This window comes from Lagenorhynchus albirostris, chromosome 3, assembly GCF_949774975.1.
Source record: "Lagenorhynchus albirostris chromosome 3, mLagAlb1.1, whole genome shotgun sequence".
NCBI classification, from domain to species: domain Eukaryota; kingdom Metazoa; phylum Chordata; class Mammalia; order Artiodactyla; family Delphinidae; genus Lagenorhynchus; species Lagenorhynchus albirostris.
Window position 1 is genome coordinate 148,736,779 of NC_083097.1, and position 24,677 is coordinate 148,761,455.

The window sequence follows — 24,677 nt, forward strand, 5'->3', positions numbered from 1 at the left end:
TAGTCTAATCCAGCAGGGTGACCAACCATCCTGCTTTGCCTTTGTCCCAGGTGTTTCCTAGTTCTGGTCTTCCAGTGCCAGGACCAGGAAAATCCTCAGCGAATCGAGACAGTGGTTACCCCACCAGGGCCAGGCATATAGGAAGGCTTTGAGCACCATTTGTCCCTGACACTCAAGAACTACGTGTTGAAATGGACCGTAGAGGCAGTCCAGCATAAGACATACTCTTTTATTCCATTCCATTTCCACACCTACTATGTGCCAGGGAACAAACTTGCCAGAAGCAGGGGATTCAAGGAAGGACGTCCCAGCAGCCACGGCGGCAAATGCAGATTGGAAGCGGATGGGAGGGGCTTGCATGTCAGGCTAAAGAATCTGGATGCGGCACAGGTGTGGCAGATCCCAGCCGATTTAGAAGCAGGTTGAAGACCTGAAAAGGGGAATAATTTAGGAGCGATGCCTCAGCAGCTCCTCCCACGCTCTCTGAGGAAGGAAGCACTTGCAGGGGCTGCTGAACAAGGGGATGAAACCTGAGGTCGTTTTGTCATTTCTTCCGAGGATCTGGGCTGGGCAGAGAGGGGTCTTGGCTACTTCCTTTTTCAGTTGAAACATAGCCATCCAACCGCTCGGTTCAACATGCAGAAAGTCCACCCCCGGGAAACGTGAATTCATTTGTGTCTGTGTGAATCACACATCTTGGCTTCTCATGGAGATCCAGAGACCGGAACTATTCCAGGAAGCCATCCTCTGGATGGATTTCACGCCTGCTCCATCAGCAGGTAAAAAGCACGGATGGGCGTCCAACATACTTTGGGGGCCTGGAAATCATCAGAGAAGAACATTTTTCTAATTCAGCCCCCTAGCCTTCAGAGAGGGCTAAGAATCTTCCTAAAATGACCTAATAAGTGAGAAGCAGAGGATGGGCGGCTGGTCGCTCCTTAGCTTTTCTCAATAAAGAACTGAATCAGGGCTTCCCTGGTGGTGAAGTGGTTAAGAATCCGCCTGCCAAGGCAGGGGACACAGGTACGAACCCTGGTCCGGGAAGATCCCACATGCCGCGGAGCAACTAAGCCCGAGCACCACAACTACTGAGCCTGCGCTCTAGAGCTCGTGAACCACAACTACTGAAGCCCACATGCCACAACTACTGAAGCCCACGCTCCGCAAGGAGAAGCCACCTCAATGAGAAACCCGCACACTGCAATGAAGAGTAGTCCCCGCTCGCCACAACTAGAGAAAGCCCGCGTGCAGCAATGGAGACCCAATGCAGCCAAAAATAAATAAATAAATTGGGAAAAAAAAAAAAAAGAACTGAATCGCATAGAAGGGAGCCCCTGGCAGACAGGAGGAAGTTCTAGAAGGTGAAGAGACAGAGAAATAAAAACACTGAATCGTGTGATTGGGAGTTTTTCCTTTTTAAATTGTTTTCAATCCTTCTTATTACACCAAGAAGACAATCTTACTGTGGTACTAATAGGTCTGTCACACCTCTCCAAATCTCTCTTTTAAATGGAAATCAAACAGGCTTCAAGAGCCCAGAGTCTTCAATGGGCAACCCTATTCCTCTAGAATTCAATAATACTGCTTTATTTTCATGATATTTCTTTTTATGAGTAGCTTCTATTTGTGGCTTTCCATTTATGGTAATGAGTACATCTCCCTTTTGAATAAATGTATTTTGAGTTTTAAATGTGAGACAAGTTCAAGAAAAATGAGGGAAAGACTAGACCCAGTGGTATACAGCTGTTGCACAATTATTGGTGGTCCTCAAATAACTCAAGCTTGAAAACAGGGGTGGAGGTCAGAGGTCCCATGACCCCAGGCCACTCACCGGAGGAGGCTCCATTCATGTCATTAAGCAAATGTCAAGCCTGAAATGTAAAAAGTGGCTCCTTAAATGAATTAGAGACAGACACTGGAAAATGCCAGGGAAGTCTTCCCATGACCTTGAACAGACAGAAACCTCCTGAGATGGGAGAGAGTAGATCTATTTGTTTAACTTGGCAAAGGACCCTCCTGGTGGGTAAGGGGTCTCCTTTCTAAACAAAAAGATGGACAGTGAATTTATATGTTTCCTATGAAAAGCCACTGAAGCAGTAATAATGGTAGGCATGGTGGTAGAAAGGCAGTAGCAGAAACTTCTACTGCTTGGCACCCTGTGTTAAGTTCTTCTGTGGGCTTCCGAAAGCTTCTCCCTTAATGCAAGCTCCCTATAATGCTGACATTATCTGACATTTAAGGAGCAAATGCTATGTGCTGAGACCTCTTCAAAGTTCTCTATTCATTCATTTAGTCCTAACACGAGCACTAGGAGACAAGTATTATCACTCCCGCTTTACAGATGAGAAAACTGAGGTGTTAAGAGGCTAAGCAGCTCCACAAGGGCATAGCTAGAACAGGGTAGAAGTAAATTCAAGCCCAGGCAGCTGGGCTCCAGAGCCTGCCCCCAACTATCACACTTCACAGAGGTGAACGAGTACAGACTTTATCTCCATTTTACAGAGGAGGACTCAGGGCTTGGAAGGTAGAAAAATTAACCTAAGACCATGCAGCTACTGAATTATGAAGTCAGCTAAACCACTTCCCGAGGGTAAGCAGCGTTTTCCTGAAAGCGAGTTATTTCATTAATTAACAAATGTTTATTGAGCATCTAACATGTGGGCAAGACCCCTCTTCTTGCACACACGTGCTCTTGCACTAGCCATTTGCAGTTGGGGGTTGTAGGTCCCTCCCACCCTCCCCCAAGCAGGGAGGAGTAATTCCATGACTTCTTCCTGGGGCCTCCGGGTATCTGGTTGCATCTAAGGCAGACCCGCCCAGAGGCTCGGCTACGTGGCAAGATCAGCCAACCTGGGCAAAGGCTGTAGAAACTTGATTCTGGTCCCAGTTCTAACATTTTCTGCACCTTCCAACCTCAATTTTCTCACCTGTAAAATGGAGCTCATTAAAATGGTCTGACTTAACTCACGGGGTCATTGTGAAAATTCAATGAGACGGCGTGGGCAAAAGTCTTTTCTTACTGCAGTTCCACGTAACTGGCAGCCATTGGCTCACACTGGTGAATTTTTTTTTTTAAGAGAAATTATTGTTTGCTTCTAACTGCCAAAGTTTGGGAGTTACAGAAAAACACACAGAAACAAATAAAAAATTGTTCATTACCCCACTATCCCTTGATGATCTCTATTAACCCGTCGATGTATTTCCTTCTGGTTACATAAATATAAGTGTAAATATAATCATTGCCTGACTTAAAACTCAGTAGCATCCCACTGCAATTAGAATAAAATCCAAACCCCTTGTAAACACCTCACTTTGGTTTTCAGACTCTACATTACCCTGCCTGTGCCTGCCTCTCCCCTACCTCTTCTCTCCCTACTCACACACTATTTCTCTTCCTTTATCTTTTTTTCTAGTACTCCAACTGCATTGTCCCTCAAGACCTTTGTTGCTCTGCCTGAAAGGCTCTTCCCCAGATCCTCATGACTAGACGTTTTTCAACATGCAGGTGGCAATCAAAATGTCAGCTCCTCAGATAATCCCTCCCTTGTTACTCACTCTAAACTCGCCCATCTTATATCTTCTTCATGGCATTGTACTACTCTCAGGAATTACCTTGTTTATTCCTGAACACAGTCTATATGCTCGTTGTCTGACTTCCCCCAAGTAATACACTAAACTTGCTCCCCTCCATACCCACAGTGCCCAGAATATTGCCTGGGACACAGCACATTAACTATTTAATAAGTGAATGAATTAGATTAATGTACTTTCAAGCTGGGATAATATTATATTAATGTTTTGCAACTTGATATTTTCATTTAATATGGTGTGACCACAATGAATTTTGTGTTTTTTTTGTGGTATGCGGGCCTCTCACTGCTGTGGCCTCTCCCGTTGCGGAGCACAGGCTCCGGACGCGCAGGCTCAGCGGCCATGGCTCACGGGCCCAGCCGCTCCGCGGCATGTGGGATCTTCCCGGACCGGTGCACGAACCCGTGTCCCGCAGGCGGACTCTCAACCACTGCGCCACCAGGGAAGCCCCACAATGACTTTTAATGGCAGTGTAGTATTCCATTGAAGGGATATATCATCATTTTTTTTTTTACTTTATTTTGTTGAAGTATAGTGATTTACAAGGTTGTGTTAATTTTTGCTGTACAGCAAAGTGATTCAGTTATAATACATATACATTCTTTTTCATATTCTTTTCCATCATGGTTTATCACAGGACATTGAATTTAGTTCCCTGTGTTATACAGTAGGACCTTGTTGTTTATCCATTCTATATGTAATAGTTTGCATCTGCTAACCCCAAACTCCCAATCCATCCCTCCCCCACTCCCCCTTCCCCTTGGCAACCACAAATCTATTCTCTATTTTTTTGGGGGGGGGTACATTTCTGATTCTTGTGTTTGCAAGTGATACTATTGCAACTGTCCTTGTGCACACACTGTTTTGCACACCTCTATGACCATTTCCCTGGGATTAATTCCTAGCAGTAAAATCATGGGAACAAAGGGGGCTTGCATTCATCCTCTTGATATACATTGCCAGACTGGCTTGAAGAAAAGGTGTACCATCTCTGAGTTTGCTTTGGTGACCCTTAGCATTTGTTCTTCTTAGCGGAATCCTCTGAAGGCAAAGGGAATGTCATTATCTCCTTACCTAAGGTTGAGGCCACTGGGCAAGACAGGTGATGTCTACTGACTCTGCAGAAACCTCCTTCCTTTTCAACAACAGGTACACCTTCGAGCACTGCTGCCTAGGCCCAGCACGCGATTTGTAGGCATCCTCTAAGCAGTGATGCTCTAAGGCTAGAAATCACTTCAGCTGGGCTTGAGGTGTTTATCATTCTGGAAACCGATGACAGCCTGCCCCAGCCAGATTCTGTCCCAACTGGATATTCCTCCTTTTGCTTCCAAAACACGCCTTGGGCTCGGCCAGCTGGCCTCTCGCTGAACACTGCCCATACCTGGCCAAGTCCTGTGTGCTTTTGCTCACCTGCTTTCTCTATACCCTCCTCCATCTCCTTTCTCAAGGTCTAGTGCTACTCTCCATGCCCAGCTTCTAGGAAGTCCCTCAGGGAGCCCCTCCCAGCCCAGAACTGTGATTACTCTGATGGCCAGTCTCTCCTCTGGCATTTCATCATCTCACTGCCCTGTGCTGTCTAGTTACCTTTGTGCCTGAGTAAGTTGAAATCTCCAGCTGAGGGTTTTTCTCCCTCTGGGATCTGGTCCACTGTAGAATAGTCAGGACCTTTGGAAGAGTCAGGCCTGGGACTGAGCCTCGGCTCTGCTACCTACTAGCTCTGTGCCTTTGGCTGACATACTGAATCCTTCTGAGCCTCAGTTTTCCCAGCTATAAAATGGCATTATAATAGTACCGATCTGAAAGAGTTGCTCTGAGACTCCGATACTAAGTACTTCGCAAAGTGCCTGACACAGAACAGTTGCTAAAAACAACGGAAAAATAGGAATGTTTATCTTCATTTCATTTGTCTCTACCTCCACAGAGGCTGAACCAGTGTCATGAACAATGTTAAAGGACACATTTGTGGATGGAATGAACATATATCATGTAAGAATTCACTGTGTGTGTATTTACCTTACGAAACAGCACCCAGGGGGACCAGAACCAGCCATCTCAGGGGCAAAACCAGGAGAAAGGAATCTCTGTCATTAGCTGACTTCTTGCTAAGACCTGGGTCCAGCGCTCTCTTGAGAGTGAAGATACGTTATCTGATTTAATCCCCACACCAACCTGACAGGAAGATATTTTTAGGTCTCTCTGATAACAAAACCTACCCTTTTCGGACCATCTACTGTGTGCTAAACCTAGGCAAGACACTTGTAAAAAATGTTATTTCATTGAAACCCTCACACTTATCTTAATGAGATGAGGATTATTATTCCTGAAGATGAAACAGGGTCAGAAAGTTTAAGTAGACCGTCCAAGGGCTGACGGGTAGTAAGAGAAGAGGATGAACCAGGATTTGAAAAACAAAACAAAAAAACAAAAGCCCATTACCACCACCCCCCAAAAAACTAGAAACTTCTGCTACACCACCTGACTTATTGACATTCTCACAGAACAGAGCTCTACATTCAGTTGGCACTTAATAGGAAGGGGGTTGCAGTCGCGTGGTGATCTTGGACCTTCTAACAGATGCTTCAAAGAGAGCAGTTTCTATTTCCAGTGCCCACCGCGATCTCCAGGGAGGTTGCTCCCCGCCCCCTCCTCTGCCTATGTTCTTGTTTTTCTCCAGGCCCTATGACTCAGCACTCAGCTCCAGATGGCTTCCTGCATTTCCAGCCTAGTTGGCTGGGCTGCCGAGGCCCTGGTGCAGTAAACTAAAACCGAAAACATGTTACAACTAAGAATGGAAACCCTCTCTTCTCTGCCCTCTAATATGAAGACCGTGGGGCCCACGACTCATGGTGGTTGGGCCTTCTAAGGCCTTCCCTTACAGTGTTCATCCCTTCAAGCCCCGATACCACCACCACACTCCACCCCAGGGCATCCTTGATGCCTTGAACATGGCACCCAGGGGCCAACCTGGGGGCCAGGTTCTGCCGCCGCTTTGGTGGATTGACCTCAGAAAATTTTCCTTCTGAGCCTCAATGATCAGATGAGGACACTGATATTGCCTGCCTGTGAGGAGTGTAGGGTTAGGGTTGCCAGAAAAAATACAGAATGTCCAGTGCTATAAACTGAATCCTTGTGTCTCATCAAAATTCATGTGCTAGGGCTTCCCTGGTGGCGCAGTGGTTGAGAGTCCGCCTGCCGATGCAGGGGACGCGGGTTCGTGCCCCGGTCCGGGAAGATCCCACATGCCGCGGAGCGGCTGGGCCCGTGAGCCATGGCCGCTGAGCCTGCACGTCCGGAGCCTGTGCTCCGCAACGGGAGAGGCCACAACAGTGAGAGGCCCGCGTATCGCAAAAAAAAAAAAAAAATTAATGTGCTAAATCCTAATGCCCAATGTGATGGTATTAAGAAGTGGGGCCTTTGGAAGGTCATGAGGTCAGAGGCTTCCTGAATGCGATGAGTCCTGATAAAAGTGACCCCAGGGAGCTCCCTTGTTCTTTCCACGTGAGGACACAGGAGAAGATGGCCATCTGTGAACCCGGAAAAGGGTTCTAATCAGACACCAAATCTGCCAGTGTCTTGATCTTGGACTTCTCAGCCTCCAGAACTATCAGAAATACATGTTTGTTTTTAAGCCACCTAGTCTATTGGTATTTTGTTATAGCAGCCCTAATGCACTAAGACACTCAGTTAAGTTTGAATTTCAAATAGACAAAGATTTTTTTTAGTGTAAGTATGTTTCAGATATCGTGTTCAGATTTAACTAAGGTGTCCTGTACCTTCATTAGCTAAATTTAGCAAGTCTATGTGGCATATGGAGTGAGGTGACAAATGTGAAAGTTCTTTGTCACCTGTCAAGAGCAGTACACTTAATAATGTCTTTACCATGAGACATGTGCATATCAACCCCTGGGCCACCAGCTTGGTCTGGAGAATAGAACAAATAGTCTTACCATCAGGTAATGGAGAATTTGTACCCCCTCAGCCTGTGAATTGGGAAACCTGGGTCTTGTTTGTCAATCGACTGGTCTGTGGACAGTTCACCTCTGGGGCTTCAATGCTTCCATCTTTAATTCTCCCAAATACTGGAATGAGAAACTTTAGGAAAATAGGTACCCAGAACTCTCTTTATGGCTGATGGATTGGCACATGGCTGGACCAAATCTCCTTTTGACTATAGGGTTGAAGAAGGAAAAGACAGCATGACTTACAAGTGAATTATGCAGTGAAGGATGGATTTAGCTCCAAGAGCACTGCTTAACATAGAAGAACAAAAGGAAACAACTAGTATACCATATAGAGACTACTTGTTTATTTAGGGCTTTGGGTGTCTCCTCCTACCAGAATTTTGAGGGGATAGATTTTTTCTGTTTTGTTCCCCAGTACTTAGAAGAGTGCCAGGCCCAGGCAGTGTGGACTATTTGATTACCCGAAACCAGTTCAGCTAGCTACATTAAAGACAAATAAACGTCATAATCTATGGGGAAGGAGCTTTTCTGAGACCAGTCATCCACCCTTCCTTGCTCAGGAGATGGTATTCATGGCCCCACGTGGCCCCAAGTTTATTTTTGTTTGTTGGTTTTTTGTTTTGTTTTGTTTTTATTTTTTGGCTGCACCACGCGACTTGTGGGATCTTAGTTCCCTGAGCAGGGATCGAACCTGGGTCCTCGGCAGTGAGCGCGCGGAGCCCTAACAACCGGACCACCAGGAAATTCCTGGCCCCAAGATGTTTTGTTTTTGTTTTTTAAGGAACTAATTTTTAAAATATATATTTATTTATTTTTGTCTGCATTGGGTCTTCGTTGCTGCCTGCAGGCTTTCTCTAGTTGCGGCGAGCGGGGGCTACTCTTCGTTGCGGTGCGCGGGCTTCTCATTGCGGTGGCTTCTCTTGTTGTGGAGCACGGGCTCTAGGCGCACGGGCTTCAGTAGCTGCGGCACGCAGGCTCAGTAGTTGTGCCTGGTGGGCTCTAGAGCACAGGCTCGGTAGTTGTGGCTCAGGGGCTTAGTTGCTCCGTGGCATGTGGGATCTTCCCGGACCAGGGCTCGAACTCGTCTCCCCTTCACTGGCAGGTGGATTCTTAACCACTGCACCACCAGGGAGGTTCCAGGCCCCAAGATTTTAGAGCAATTTTTACCACCTGTCAACAAAATCTCCCCTAATCGGTGACCAACTCAAGTGTCCAATGACTAGGGCCCAAGGGTTGGGTTGCCTGGTCTGCATTCCCCCAAACTCCTCAAAGATCTGCCTCCATGTTTGTTTGCTTGTTTTAAAATAGATTTGTTATTGGCTACCAAGACACTAATGAATGCCCAGTACCCAGTGAGTATTTGGATTCTATGACCGGCTGGCTCCACCAATAAAGGAAGGGCAGGCTGACCTCAGGAATTTCTTAGCATTCAGAAAGTCATCTTGGAATTTGTCTCTTATAAGCAACTCTCCAAAAGGGGGCCTGATATTGTTGGGGACTTGGGAGTGGCTCACTGATTCTTGCAGCTGCATTTAGGTCCTCTCACCTCGGTGTGGTCTTTCATTCAGCTCTACATGAACTGTCACTATGTCAGCATTCTCCCCCTTAGTTCTCAAAGCTGCTCCCCCATCTCCTTTCTTGTCACCTGCCCTAAACCAGGCTTCCCCATCTGTCCCAGGACTTGCAGACTTTCCTCCTCAAATCCATCTTCCCCACCGCCCCAGAATGATCCTTTAGTAAACCAAATGTCAGCTGCGGTCAGCTTATCCCCTATCTCCCATTCTATAAAAGTTAGGAAGCCTGATGCTCTCCCTAAAACGTTTCTTTGTGGGAGATAGGGGGACACCGGGGTTATACTCTCATGGCCATTTCTGGCTTTGAATACCTGCTTCCATTGAATTCGCCCAGGATAGGAACTGAATACCTTGCACACGCATGGATGCCATCCAATCATAGATCACATCAACCCAGCTGTGGCTTTGGCCCTTCTCCCTATGTCCCAACGCCCAAAACTCATACCAGTCATTTTTGTGAGCATTATACTTTTCCGAATTTTTCTGGATGGAGAAATTTATGTCAGCAAAGCATCAACTTAAGTGTTTTTAATTATGTACTTTGAAATAAATATGAAATACATGAATTCATTCTCTTCATTAAAAAAAAGAAGTTAAAGCATCAGAGATAAAGCTAATTAGATGGAACGGGAAGATGGAGGAACATGATTTCTCAACATCACCACTGAGTCCCCATCCAGCCCTGGACTGCTTACCTCTTGGACTTCCTATTGCGAGGTACAAACTCCTACACACTAGGCTACTGTGAGCCAGGTTCTTGGCTCCTCGCAGTAACACACTCGTATCTGACACCTTCCTCATCTGGCACTGAACCTGCTGCTTCTCATCAATTTCTAGCCTCTTACCCATATTTACTTTTCTACCTAGCATTTCGTCACTAGCTGAAGATACACTATTTCTTCATGGTTTACAAGTTTGCTGTTTTCCCATAAGAACGTTGGCTCCCGTGAGGAAGGAGCTGGTCTTGCTGCCATGGTGTCCCTAGGGTCTAACACAATACTTGGCATATAATAGGTGCTCCATACGTCTTTGTCAAATAAATGGGTGAATACAAATTTGATCATGTCCCTCCATGTTTAGAAGATAAAATCCAAACTGCTCAGATGGGCAACCAAGTCCATTTCTGCCCTGGACTCTGCCTGTCCTACCTGCCTTGTCCCAAACCACACTTTTTGCTGCTGCCTCTGTCTGCACTGTCTGCTGACCCTTTGCCCAGGCTGCACACACACATTATTGAGCACCTACTCTATGTCAGGCACTCTTTTAGGTCTAGGCGAGAACTCAATGAACCAGACAAATAGAGTTTCTGTCCCTGAGGAGTCCAGCAGAAAGGACAGACGTTGGCCAAGAAGCTACAGTGTGGCCAGTCTTAATAAAAGGGGGGATAAGGGAATTATGAAAGCTCCTCAATCTCTAGGCAGCAAACTCCTATTCATCCTTTAAAGCCCAGTTCCAATGTTACCTCCGCTAGGAGGCCTTTTCCATGTCTCTGGCCTGAGGTAGGTGTTCCCCATAGACACTTGCTACACAGCCCAAGCCACAGAACTCAGTCCACTTTATTGCCTTTTCCACCTCCTTGTGTGTCTCTCCAGCCAGCCTAGGAGCCCTGTCTTACTGCTTTCTGTATCCCCCAGGTCGAGTGCAGGGCTCGTCATGGACGTTTTTATGAGTTCAGCAACTGACCTGTCCCTTCCTTGGCCTGCCCCCATCCTCCCCAGCCCCCTTTCCCTTGCTCAAGTTTCAGGCTGCCTTGGTCTCTCCCTTCCACACTCAGCTCTCCAGGCATTTCTTCATCTTGTTCTGAATTAACCCTTCCTCTCCTGAGGGAAACCGCAGATTGGGGAAGTACCAACTTCCTCTTGGGCTGTCTAAGCAAAGTTTAGGTAAAAGGCCAAGAAAGATCACCCTACCTAATAGTGATTGATTTTATGCTTTTGTTTCCCTTTACTCCTCAGGCTAAGCCCCACTTGCCCTCCTCCCCTTCCTTGTCTTGCGTTGTCACCCAACTATACTCTCTTCCCAGAATGCACCAGATTTCTCATGCCTCTGCACTGACGCACATGCTGTTCCCTCAGCCAGGAATGCTGTTCCCCTACCACTCCTTCTTAATGAAAGCAACCACACCCTTTGAAGCCCAGCTCATGTGTTAGCTCCTCAATATGGCTTCTCCGACACCCCCTCTCCCATCCCCAGGCAAAATGAATTGTTCCCACGGTGTTCTATGCTTCCTTGGCTATGACCTCATCCCAGGACATCTTAGAGGTTCGTCCATAGTACACTTACTCTCAGACAGCAAACTTCTCACCATCTGGATCAGTGACAAGTCTGCACCCAACCCCTCTTTGTCCTGCAAGTGTTCAGTTGAGGGCTTGGCAGCCTCAAAACCAAATAAATGATTGTTGCTTTGTGTGGATGAGGTCTCGGACAGCGGGTGAGAAGGAGCGGCTACCCCTTCTGGTAATAGCACCTGGATTGGTCCCTGAGGAATCATCTCCCCCCCTTTCCACCCATCTGGTTTGGGTGGTACTGATCAAGTCTCAGGGCAGAGCATATGATCCAAGGCAGCCCAATCAGAGAGCACAGCTGACCTCAGTGCTTGCCCAGCGCTGGTTAGGCCATCCAAGCATGGCCAGTCAGAGCATGGCAGCAAAATTAAAGATAAGTATGGAAATTGGGGGAAAGGAAAACGAAGGCAGAAGAAAAATGATACACCAAAAGTAGAGTCAGTGCCCCTAGAAAGTGTCCATGAGGTCCAGGATATCTGACAGTCTGGCTACTCGTGGCTCTGTGCTTCCAAAGGACCGAAGTGTTCCTACCCTAAAAATCTGTGTGGGAGAAACAAGGTCCATCTAGAGTTCAACTAATCAGGATGAGGCTGTGGTCAAAGAGCATGCACTTTGGAGTCATACCATCTGAGTCTGAATCTTAGCCCTGCTGTTTGCTAACTGTCCTTTATCTCTCTGACCCTCGGTCTCTTCATCAGGAGGAGGAGAAAGAGGAGAATATCAACTGGCAGGGTCACTGTAATAAGTAGGAAGTGCATGTAGGTAGCAGTTATTCAACTACTACTGTTATCCTATTGTCATTATTAGTTGGTGGTCTGGTACAATAATCCAGGGTAGGGATACCAAGGCCAACGACAAGGCTTAAGCTAGGACTTAGAGAGTAAAAACAGAGAGAAGATAGAATAAATATTATCCAGGTGGTGTTAGAAATCTTTTGTTTGCAAATGACAAAAAACCCAACTTTAAAACATGCATAAGCAAAGGGGAAAGTATTAGTTCCCGTAGCTGAAAAGCGAGAGGTACATTTTGAGTTTCACAGATGGCTGCAAGGCTGGGTGTCCTGCTTGCACGCTCTCTCGATCCCGCTTGTCTCTGGGGTGACCTCATTCTCAGGCGACCTCCATGCACGTGGAGGCTGTAGTTGCTACAAGCATCTAGCAATCCCTGTAGGAAAAAAAGGAACGTCTCTTTCCCAGCATTCCTGGTGAATATCTTGGAATTGAGTCTCACTGGTTATGGGTCCACCATGTTCCCATCCTAGAGCCAATCAAGGGCAAGAGAGAATGCTCTGATTGGCTACGCCCGGGCCATGAGACCAGACTTAGTGTTTGGGAGGAGGAAAGAATCCAACTTCACCCCGGCTGAGGGGGAAGCGGGTCTCCACGGAACACTGGGGTGCTGTCACCCAAAGAAAGGGGGATATGCTGGGAAAAAACCCCAAAACAACAGCTGTGCTCTACAGAAGGAGATTAGTAGGGCCCCAGCAAGGATTAGACGTGGAAGCCCAGAGAATCAACAAGCTCAATGCTAACCGGGCAGTTTTGAGCCTGCGGCCCCCGACTTTAGTCCCCCACTGGCATCAGGAACATGACTCAGCGAGGCTGCCACAGATGGCGTTTTGCAACTGACCTTTCTCCTCCTCCCCAGCCCTGAGTTGGTGTGTCCCAGCTGGACCCAGCTCCTGCCTGGAAATGCCCCCTGCCTGGGCCTCTGCCAGTTCCTGGGAGAGGGAGGGTCTCTGGCCTCCTCACCCCAGCGCTCCCATTTCACCCTTCCTCCTTGCCCTGGGGCAAAGTCTGGGGATTGTTGAGAAAACGGTCAACCGCCACCTTGCACTTCGGCTGCGCAGCACGTGGCCAGTGCTGTGTGGCTCCCCTGCCCCCAGCCAAGCAGGGGAGAGACCAGGACTGCTTTGCAGATGCCCCAGTGCCCAGAGACAAGCATGGTCAAGGGCTTCTCAGCCTCCAGAGTGATAAAATCGGGATAATAATAACTGTCCCAATCAGTCCTCGGTCAGTAAATAGCAGATAAGGTCACACTGAGAGCACACCCTTTGGCGGGGGGGGGGGGGGGGGGGGGGGCTCCTGCCCTCAGTTGACCTTTCCTGAGCACCTCGAGCATCCCAGGCTTGCGTTGTTTAGTAGGACAGAGAGGACAATTAAATCCAGTCCCTGCCCCCAAGTTGCTCGGGACTTAGTTACTCTAGGAGACAGACAGGTAGCAATCAGCCCACTGTATAGAGTCCTTTTATAGAAGGAAGCACCAGGGGCTTGGGCAATACACAGGAGGCAAAGAGGAGACAGCCTGGGGGCAACTGGGAGGGGCCAGGCCAGGGGGACAGGGACTGAGCTGACTTCCAAATGAGAACTTGCCGGCTGGTTGGAGAAAGGAGGGAAAGGGCATCCCGAGGCAAGAAGCATGTGCAAAAGCAAAAGTTGCTTAGGAAGCTGTTAGTGGAGCCCAGGGCACAGGGAGTGGAGATGGGAAGAGAGGAAATTGGAGCAGCAGATGGGACCAGTGTTTAGAAGTTCTAAATGGGGGAGAGGTCAGGTCTGATAGAGACCTCTGGTTCAGGTCTTTTCATCAGAAACAATTAAACAGAAGCGCTGGCAGAGTAAAGGTCTCCCTTCCACAGGGAATTGACTTAGCGAAGATTTGGGGCTCCCGGGGAAACATACAGGGAAGCCCGACTTCCCAAGAAAGCCCATCCCAGCCTCTTATATCCATTGGCACGTCTGGTGCCAGTTTTTATTTCCTACATGGTCACCCCCATCAATCAGTCTCCTTCCCGAGAAGTCACAGGATGACTGGACCGTAGCAGTAGTCAGAAGGAGACGGCACATGGCTCCTGCCCACCCCAGCTGGCCAGGTCAAGTAGCCAGGCAGATGCCCAGCCAGCAAAGCCTGCATGTGCTGAAGGGGGCGCTTACGGGAGGGCCTTCTCTTTCTGTCCCCTTGTTTTGTCATTTCAAAGTTAAATTGCTGTTTGTCTGGGAAAGGCGAAAGACCCTTGGCCATCTGTTCCTGGCTGTGTGACCTTGGCCAAAGCCTGTGAGCCCGAGCTTCCTGAGCTGAAAAGGTGATGTGAAGGGGCCCTAGATTCAAAGCGCCTGTGTGAGGGGGAGGCTGCCACGCTCACTCCCTTCTCCCAACTCCCTCCTTCGGGAAGCCTGGGGGGTCTCCTCTCCCCACCCACACCATTGACTCTGTCACCGTGCAGCTGGGGAGACTGAGGTCCAGAGCGTTAAGGGACTGACTCAAGATCTCACTTGGAAATAAGAAAACCAAGAACCTGATGTTTTTTTTCCTCTCCTTTCCCCCACCAGACCACGCTGGAGGCACTGGGTAGCAGCGTACAGTCCAGGCAGAGATTCACCCCAGATCACAAACCATAGTCTACATATTTCAAAAGTCCTACACCAAGTTAATGAACAACTAAAATGTGTTTTACCGCCTAATGCGACAGGGCTTCCTAATGACCTGGAATTGGGCCTAACTGTAGTTTTACAGCAGAACATGGCAGCCGCCTTCCCATCCTCCGTGTTTTCTTGTGCTGTAAGGGGGCAAGTAGCCCACACAGTGCCCCCAGCCCCCGCCCAGCAAGCAGCACCCACTGGCCACCCAAGAGAAGATGGAATGGGGGAGAGGCCTGCAGACACCTGGGAAGTGGGCTGGGACATTTAACCGGGAATCCCAGAGTCCCGGGAACCCAGAGTCCCACTTGGAGGGGAGATGCATGGCCTCCAACTGGGCACATCCCCTCGTTGGTGGGGATGGTGGGCCCATCCCAGGTGGGCCAGGCTTCATTACATGCCTGTTTACAGCCTGGTTGGTTCTCCCAAGCCAGGCCTGTAATCAGGATTTTTAAAGAAAATAAGTGAATTAGGCAAATGGAGAGGCCAGAGGGTTCCTTGAGTTCTGCAGGGCTGGGGACAGTCCTGGTGAGGACAGATAAGGATGGAGGACGAAGGGAGGGGAGGAGAGGAGATGGGAGGAGGGGCACAGGAGGAAGAGCGGAATCATTATTACCATTTGATGACTTTTACCAAAACTTTTATATAGATTTGCTCAGTGATTTAAGGATTTCACAGAGCAGTAAAATTCTCTCCTTTCCAATGCCTGATTTTGGGAGCTGAAAAATGAGTGAATTGCTCATTTTTAATTTTGTCAAGGAAACACATTAAAAAAACAAATATCCATTCAATTGTTTATTCATCTGACAAATACTTATTGAGGGTCCACTATGTGTCAGGCACTATTTCAGGGTTAGTGTGATATAGCTGTGAATGAAATAGACAAAAATCCCTGTCCTCGTGGGGAAAGTCAGACAATGGACCAAAACAGGAAATAAATAATAGGTCCGATGGTGGTAAGTATCACATGGAGGAAAGACAAGGCAGGGAAGTGGATAGGGCACACCACAATGGGCTGTAATTTTAAACAGGGGTCAGGGAAGGTGTCCTTGAGAAGGAGACATTTGAATAAAGTTCTGAAGCTGGTGAGGGAGTGAGTCTTGTGGGTGGACAGGTGGTTGGGTTAAGGATTCCAGGCAGAACGGATGAAGAACAAAGGCCCTTAGCCCTTTCAACAGCAAAATAATAAAAATAGAGGAAAGATATAATCTCAGAATAAAGGCCAATGCTTCTTAAGGGAGTGCAATTGGAAACCTATTGTGATAAATATCACCACATCACTATCTATGTCTAGTTCTCTATCTACATAACACAGAGAGAGATCTATAGATACGGATACATATATGTATATTCATTGTCATTATTTTTCTCGTTATGTCGTGCAAGAGTAAAAAACTTGTCCCGAGTCAGTATTTGTCTTCAGATTGACACATGGCAATGTATTGTTTGCATTTTTTAAGTGAGGAATCTGAGCTTCGGAGAGGGAGATGGGCTTGCCCAGGGTCATAGCAGCTGGTACCCACAAGGTCAGTATTTTACCTAGACCCAGAGGCTGTGCTCTTAACCATGAGGTGCCCTGGCCTGCTTTGCAGCCATACCTCCTGACCCCAGCCCCAGGGCTCCACAGGTGCTGATTAAGAGAACAGCTTGGCCATCTGGCTGAACCTGATTTTTGTTCCTTTTCTTCCCCAAACTGTGGGCCCAGGAAGTTGGGGAGGTATGGCTGGCAGGACGGAGGGTTGGTGGGTAGGGCCACAAACTTTGCTCCTTTCTCGATATCAGTGGGCAGCTCCCTGGCACTGGGCCTGCTGGGGCCTTTGTGTTGCCATTTGCCCCGATCAGGAAGTCTATTATGCTGGCCGGCTGTGGCCTAGGAGACAGCATTGCTTCAAACCAATTCATGCCAGTGAGCATGTTCCAGGCACCTGCTCAGGGCCCCACTCCATGTTGGAAACTTTTTTTTTTAATTTATTTTTTGGCTGCGTTGGGTCTTCTCCGCTGCATGTGGGCTTTCTCTAGTTGTGGCGAGCCGGGGCTACTCTTCATTGTGGTGCACAGGCTCTAGGCGCGCTAGCTTTGGTAGTTGTGGCGCGCGGGCTCATAGTTGTGGCTCGCGGGCTCTAGAGCACAGGCTCAGTCGTTGTGGCGCACGGGCTTAGTGGTTCCGTGGTATGTGGGATCTTCCCGGACCGGGGCTCGAACCCGTGTCCCCTGCATTGGCAAGCGGATTCTTAACAGCTGTGCCACCAGGGAAGTCCCTATGCTGGGAATTTTGTAGGCCATCTCACTGAAATGAATCCTCTCCACAGCAGTGAAATGTTCATTCAGTCATTCAGACCTTCACTCCGCCAGAGCTTACGGAATGCCGTTTCACTCCAGAGAGCACGGTCTGAGCCTCAAAGGCGTGCCAGATATTGTGCTCTGCACTTGTATTCTTATTTAAGGAACTATTAATTAACCTCTCTATGAAACCAGAAACAGAATCATGGGCATAGAGAACAGACTGCTGGTTGCCAAGGGAGGGGTTTGCGGGAGGGATGGAGTGGGAGTTTGGGGTTAGCAGATGTTAAGCTTTCATATATAGAATGGATAAACAACAAGGTCCTACTGTACAGCACGGAGAACTATATTCAGTATCCTATGATAAACCATAATGGAAAAGAATATATATATGTATAATTGAATCACTTTGCTGTACAGCAGTAATTAACACAACATTGTAAATCAACAGTACTTCAATTAAAAAATAATTTTACAAAATAATGAAGTATTAAATCAGAGCATGATATAGGGAGAGATTCTTTGGGGTGAGTGGAGGGGTTTATTCAGATTGGAGGAGACCTGGAGAGGTTTTGAGAGGGAGTGAGATCTGGGCTGGGTCCTGCAAAGCCGGGGCCTTGGAAAGTTTAGGTGGAGAAAAGCATTCAGGCAGCGGGAATGGCCCAAGCAAAGCCTGGGCAGCCAAATAAAGAAGGGTGAGTTTGAAAACCAAGAGCTGAGCCTCTGGAATGGGATTTCCCTGCAGGACAGTGCAAAGAGAAGTGGTTAGTCGGAGAGGAGGCTGGGAAAGAAGGTTCCCCCGCTGGTCTCCGTGTGCCCTTGGGCCAGTCACTTACATCCCTGACTCTGTTTGCTGTCCTGTAAATCACGGTTCATTATCCTCATCCCACCTGCCTTACAGGGAAGTTTTGAAGGTCTAGGGGACCTTATAGATTTTGCTATGCAGAGAAAGAGGTCACTTGCTTTCTTTGGCTTTCCTTTAAGTTCCCGCAACCCCTGTTTTAGCCTCTGTCCCGTTGGGCACGTGGGACCTCAATAGTGTCCTCAGGGCTGGTCTCCAGCCATAGCTCACCAGGCCCCTGAGGAGCTCCTGGAGGTCAGGGGTGTGTCCTGCCCATCTGCATCCCTGGGGCCCACACATGGCCTGTGCATGAGGTAGGTGGTCAGAGCCATGGGGTCAGCCTCACCCCAGTCTGAGTCCCCAGTCAGATACAGATTGCCTGTGTGACTCCCAGGGAGTCACTTCCATCTCTGAGCCTCAGTTTCCTCCTTGGTGAAATGGGAGTGATAACAGGTGAGACTGAATGGGCAGTGGCTGGCGAGGCTTCCTGGCTGACCCATCCCAGTGAGTCCTCCAGGACGGGCTGCGGTCACTGGTGTACACCAGGGCCCTCACCACCTTTCCCAGGAAATCCAGGGTCCAAGAAGGCGTTGCTGGTCCAACTCACAGGACTGTGGAGGCAGGAGGGGATCCCGCCTGACGGTCACTCCAGTCATCCTCTTGGTCGTTCACTGAGTCACTCACTCACTCATTCCCTTCCACAGATGTTTACTGAGCACCTTCAAAACACCCAGCACAGCACTAGGTGCTTTGCTGATGCAAAATGTGTAAGACAAGCTTTCTAAGCTCAAGAGAGAACATAAAAGAGAATTGAAACTAGCCAGCAGTATATAGCTATGTGCCCCCTGGATGGAGCAGGCAGTGGTCTTTTGAGTTGAGAGACAGGAAAAGACACAGAAACTGGGAGTTGGGGGTGTGACAGGGGCACGCCTTAGGGAAGACCTCCCAGAGGCGGTGGCCTGCGGCAGGGTCTGTGGAACTCACATGGGTGGGGAGAATGGGGCATTCCAGGTAAAGGGAAGTACTCACTGAGCAAAGGTACAGAGGAAGGAACACCTGCTTGGCTGGATGGAACGGGTGGAATCTGGTTAGACAGGTGGCTGGGGTTAGGCCGCAAAGGGCCAGGAGGCTGAATACTTCCTGGAGTCTGGGAGTCCAATCTGTTGACAGGATGAGGCTGTGACGTCATCAAACTCACAGGCTCCTGGGAGGTGGTTTGGTGGCTGGGTCAGCTATGGCTCCCCTCCATGCCCTTTCGGGCTCCTGCCCACTGGATAGGGACTGGTAGGAAGAAAACGGTATTTTTGGATCAGCCTCTGCTTCCAGTTCATATGCGACCTCAAGGAGCTCACCGTGTTTCTTAGAGCCTCGGTTTCTAAACATAAAATTGGAACGACTGGGCCAGATGATCTCAATTGCCTTTCCAGCTCTGGGACTCTAAATCCTCTGACTGTTGATTCCAGACACACGTGTCACTGCAAAGCTACCCATCCAGGTTCTTGGCAATCACCCTCCCCACCAGCCAGCCACATGGTCGGCCTAGGCTGCCATGTTTGTGCCACGTGACCTCCTCTCCCCTCCGGCCAAGCTAATTGGAGCAGATTCTACAAGATTCCTGACCCTAAAGAGACATAGTCCATCCATACTCCATAGCAATCAGATTGATCCTTTGGAGAATTTAAACCAAGATATCCAGGTCCTGGATCAATTAGATAGGGTTAGTCTATACATGCAATATTCTGAAGAAAAATAACTAATATTTGTTGCACACTTGTTCCCCTGTGCCCTTTATTTCATTCTCACATCACCCTGCAAAGTAGGCTGTGTTAGTATCCCCATTTTACAGATGGAGAAACTGAGTTCCAGTGAAGTACGATACTTGTCATGTTATGGCATGCAGCTGGTAAAGATACATTCCAATTTTCCAGGAAAAAACAATTCAATATATTTTTCCTCATACATATATTGAAAATAATTGTAAGGTATTTGTAGAAGAAACCATTTCATTTTGCTCATGTAAATACAATATATTGTATACTGAAATTCCAGTAAAAAATTCCCAATAAGTTCTATTTATTCTGAAATAAAGCATTTCTTGGAACTGGCACAAAGGATAAAGAATGTAAGAAATGAATTTAACATGGGCTTTGTATACCAGGGAGGACTTCCACCAAGATCATGTGACCATATGCCGTTAGGTCTATCTGTCATTTTAAGTCTTCATTATGGGCCTTTATTAATAATATAGACACATTGGCTATATTCAGTGGGGAGGGGAGAAGGAGGTATGTGGATGTAGAATTTGTCTACATTGCTGCCATTTGTCTATAATGTTACTCCATTGGCAGAGGCAGTAACAAAATTCCATAGATAGGATGTGACCTGGGTCTTTATCGTTTCATGCTCCTGTCTCCCCAGGGCATGATGGAGAGCTGGACCAGAGCTTGGAGCAGGAAGAGAAAACCTGCAGACAGTATGGCTCTGCCAGGGAGAGTGGATCACAAGATCAGAGAAGCCGCCCCAAGCATGGAGCCACAGAAACATGTGGAAAGAAGGCTCTGGCTCCCCTGAAGCCGAGCGCATTTCCTACAGCCCAAGCCTGTCAGGCTGCTCTCTATCTTGATGATTGGCTCCCTTTTCCAAGTAAAAGTCTGTTCCTAGCAACCAGACAATTCCTGATGAAAACCTCAGTGTTATGATTATGTCCTGTTAATAAATGTTACAGGGTATGAATCCACAAACTTGACTGTGCAAGAAATGTTGCATTATTGTATTTCCTTGAAATCCAGTTAAATCTGACCCTGAGTCCACATTCTTGCCAAGGTGACTGGAAATTTGGTCTCAGTTGTTATTGAGGTGAGGGGAATCCTCTTCTTTAGGGCAGCTCACAAAATGGTAGACTCCCATCTGAGATGGGTCTTCAGGGCATGTTTCCAGCTGTGGTTCATTGTCCTTCCTGTGTGTCCCCCTTTCGGAAGGCATCCCTGCTACTGCTGTACCAGGGTCTGGCCTCCATAAGTTAAATGTCCCCCCTCCCCAGTCGCCTCCACTGACACGGCTGATCTCCGCTCCCTTCCCTGTCTTGGGGAATCTCCGCTGTCTCATTGCACTCAAAGGCCCTTGGCTCTCTCTTCCCTGTAGGATAATAACCTCAAGTTCAGGCTTTTGAAATACAGAAGCCAAGGAGGCAGACCGTCATTGAGCATCTTCTATTTATAGCACGGGGCTATCTGTCGGCACTGGAGAAAGGAGGAGTGAGTATAAGAGCACAAAACACAAAGTAACACCCCAGTGGTTAATTCCGACACTCTGCAGGTGTGTGTTCCTGATGGCTGTGGTGCCCACTGCTTCTGCCGACCTCCCTGTGGCCACTGGACCCAGTTCCTCCACTGACATCTGTGTGGGTCACTGGAACTCCTGCCTAGAGGACAGACCTACTGGCTCCGTGGGATGAGGGAGAGAAGCAGCAGCTGGGTCCCAGCCCCTGGCCCACTTCCTAGAGACTGGGGTGCTGTGACAGGTGTGGTCAGCGTGGGGACCCGGCAGCCCCCAGTGGGTTGCTGCTTCCTCGGACACATTTCCCAGAAACATCCTTCCAGGTCACTGCCATTGCTCCTGGATTCTTCCTTGGAGTAACTCTAGGTTGATTGTTATTAGATGTGCAAAAGTCATTTCCCTAAAGCTCACATCTGACCTCATTTACTTGTTTAAAACCCTTGGCCTTAGGATCAACCCCAAACTCCTCAATGTGGCTTTCAACCCTTTGTGTCATCTGGTCCTTGCTCACCGTTCCAGTCTCAATCCACACATTTGCCCACTTCACATTCACTCTCTGCTCCAGAATCACATGCGTTCTTTTCCTCTCTTCCCCAGGTCCTCTGCCTGGGACTGTTTCAGCAGCAGCCTCATCGGCTGGCCCTCGAGCCATCCTTTAGGGTCAGGGAGTACAGGGAACACTGCCCTAAAGACCCTAGACCTGGGTTTGAATGCCAGCTCCACGCTGGCTGGATGTGTGACCTTTTATTCTCTGAGCCTTAAGCATCTCATCTGTAAATTGGGCATCTGTAAATAAGCCAGTTTCATAGGGCTGAGGTGAGGATTCAGTGAGGAAATGGATATAAAACACAGAGAAGGACTTTGCCGGTGGTCCAGTGGCTAAGACTCTGCACTCCCAACGCAGGGGGCCTGGGTTCTCTTCCTGGTCAGGGAACTAGATTGCCACATGCCAAGATCCGATACAGCCATATAAATACATACATACATACATACATATTTTAAAAATAAATAAATAAAACACAGAGGATGGCTAGAAAACATGCCCCTCTGCCATGTGCTCGGTGAATCAAAGCTTCTCTTATTTCTTTGACTGATGTCCCCTCTTGGCGCTCTACCCCCAGCTGAATAGAAGCAGAATATAATTTATTGAGTTTAGCTGGTGCCTGACAAAAAGATCCTTGGCCAGGAGTTTGAGTAATAAAGTGAAAAGAATGAAAGCAACAACCGTCATTTATCGGCACTTACCGTGAGCCGGACCCTGGCCCCGTGGGCAATGCTTGAAGGCATCACCTCATTTAATTCACAGATCCCCAGAGCAGGAGAGTTTTTATTTATCTGTTTTTATGGACAACAAAACAGAGGCTCAGAGAGTTTGTGATTTATCCAATGTCCCAAGCTTATAAGCGGCACTGTCCAGTCGGAATTGAATCTGAGTCCAAATGTCAGGCAGTTAAACACGCCCATACACGTATACACACGTATGTATGCTTTGCACTCACATCCACAAATGTGCGCACCGATATTCACACACACACACATTCCATGGTGCGTTCTCCAACACCACCAGCAATTCACTCAAATCTCAGTGAACACCGACGGGGCATCCTACAATTTAACTCAATTCAGGCACTATTTACCTGGTGAGAGCATCAGATCCCACAGGTTAAGGGCTCGGTCCTACAAGACTGTCCAGTCTCCCTTTCAGATGCCAATCACAAGTCCAAGTTGTCACCTGTGTTTCTGATCGGTCAGTTATGAATCGGAACCCATGACCCTCTCCTTGAGGTTCAACTAATTTGCTAGGGCAACTCACAGAAGTCAGGAAAACATTGTGCTTACTAGATCACCAGTTTCTTAGAAAAGGATGTAACTCAGGAACAGGCAACTGGAAGAGATGCATTGGGCAAGGCATGGGGAAAGGGGCTTCCACGTCCTCCAGGAGTGCCCCACTCTACATGCACGTCCGCGTGTTCACCAACCGGAAGTTCTCCAAACCCCATCATTTTGGGGTTTCATGGAGGCCTGGGGAGGGCGGGTGTGAGACTGAAAATTCCAACGCTCTCTATCACATGGGAGGCTGTTAGAAAATAAAATCCAAGTCCCTCTCCCCTCACATTAAAATCTGCATTTTAGAAAAATCTCCGAGTGATTCATACATATGTTAAAGTTTGAGGATAACTATTCTAGAATCCTTGGTAAATAGTAGATGCTCAAAAACTGTCTATTGAATAAAATAATAAAGAAAAAGAAAAAGAAAATTCCAACCTGCTAATCCTGGTTGGTTCCCTGGTAACCAGCCTCCCTTCTCAGGGGCTTTCCAAAAGTCACTTCATTAACAAACTCAGGTGTGGTTGAAAGGGGCTTGTTACAAACATCCAAAGACAACTTTATTGTTCTTATCACTTAGGAAATTCTAAGGGTTTTAGGAGCTCTGTGTCAGAAACTGGGATGAAGACCAACTACATATTTATTATGAAGCACAAAATCGCACACATACATGCACTCATACACACACGCCCCCACACACATATGTACACACACATAAGGAAGGGTACAGGGGACGTATTATGGGGGACTGGACCTACGGCTGACTTGGAAGAAGTAGATGACACGAACAGTGAAGGGGACAAATGACGCCGCTCCACTCTCAAACAGGGAGAGGAGAGCAGGCTGAATTGAGGACCCTGGCCTCTCCCCTCACCTTGCTTCACTGACACTGTGGTTTCACTGGGGTGTAAGGGGCTGCTGTCTTTTTCCTGAGACTCTCTTCCTCCTCACAGCAGCCCGCATGATTGGGGCCTGCAAAGAGATGTGCTCACTTGGAGGAGGGAGTTGGGGGGAGACTGGGCCCTGTGCTAGAGCCCCCCAGACCGTCCCCTGACCTGACGCCAGCAACAGAGACACACGGATCCATCGGCAGGATACTTTCCTGATTTCTCCAGCTTCCTGACGCTTTGTCCATGGTGCGGGCACTTTTCATTTCCATGGACTCTGATGCACACGTCACTTGCGTAGACTTTGATTTAAATTTGCTTTCGTGAAAGAGAAAAATCTTAAAAAATAATGTCTGTGAATGCCTGTCAACATTTTAGTCTTTCAGACATGTCCTCATTTTAGAAGTGACCAGTCTTGTGCCCAGCAGGCTGGCCCATCCGCAGTGTTACTCATCCATCCATTCATTCATTCATTTAAAAAAATGATGATGGAGCACCTACCATCAGCGGGTCACAGTAATAACAACCAGGAACCAAACAGACAATGTTCCTGAATCCAAGGAGACATGTGGGGACATGGAAATCAAGTTATCAAACAAAGGAATAAACAAACTAATTTCAGGTAGTGGTGTGTTATAGAGATGATTCAAAAGGTTCTGTGATACCCAGGATAACTGAAAGCAGGGACGCAAACAGATGCTGGTACGCCAGTGTTCATAGCAGCATTATTCACAGTAGCCA

General features: G+C 47.9%; 1 long non-coding RNA gene across 1 annotated transcript in view; it reads left to right on the plus strand.

Moving 5' to 3' along the window:
- Positions 1-20,649, plus strand: part of LOC132517298 (uncharacterized) — a 157,261-nt gene extending 136,612 nt beyond the window's left edge. Inside the window, exon 3 of the long non-coding RNA XR_009539682.1 lies at positions 20,365-20,649. This is a non-coding gene — a long non-coding RNA (uncharacterized LOC132517298). The remainder of the gene's footprint in view (positions 1-20,364) is intronic.
- Positions 20,650-24,677: the final 4,028 nt, after the last annotated feature.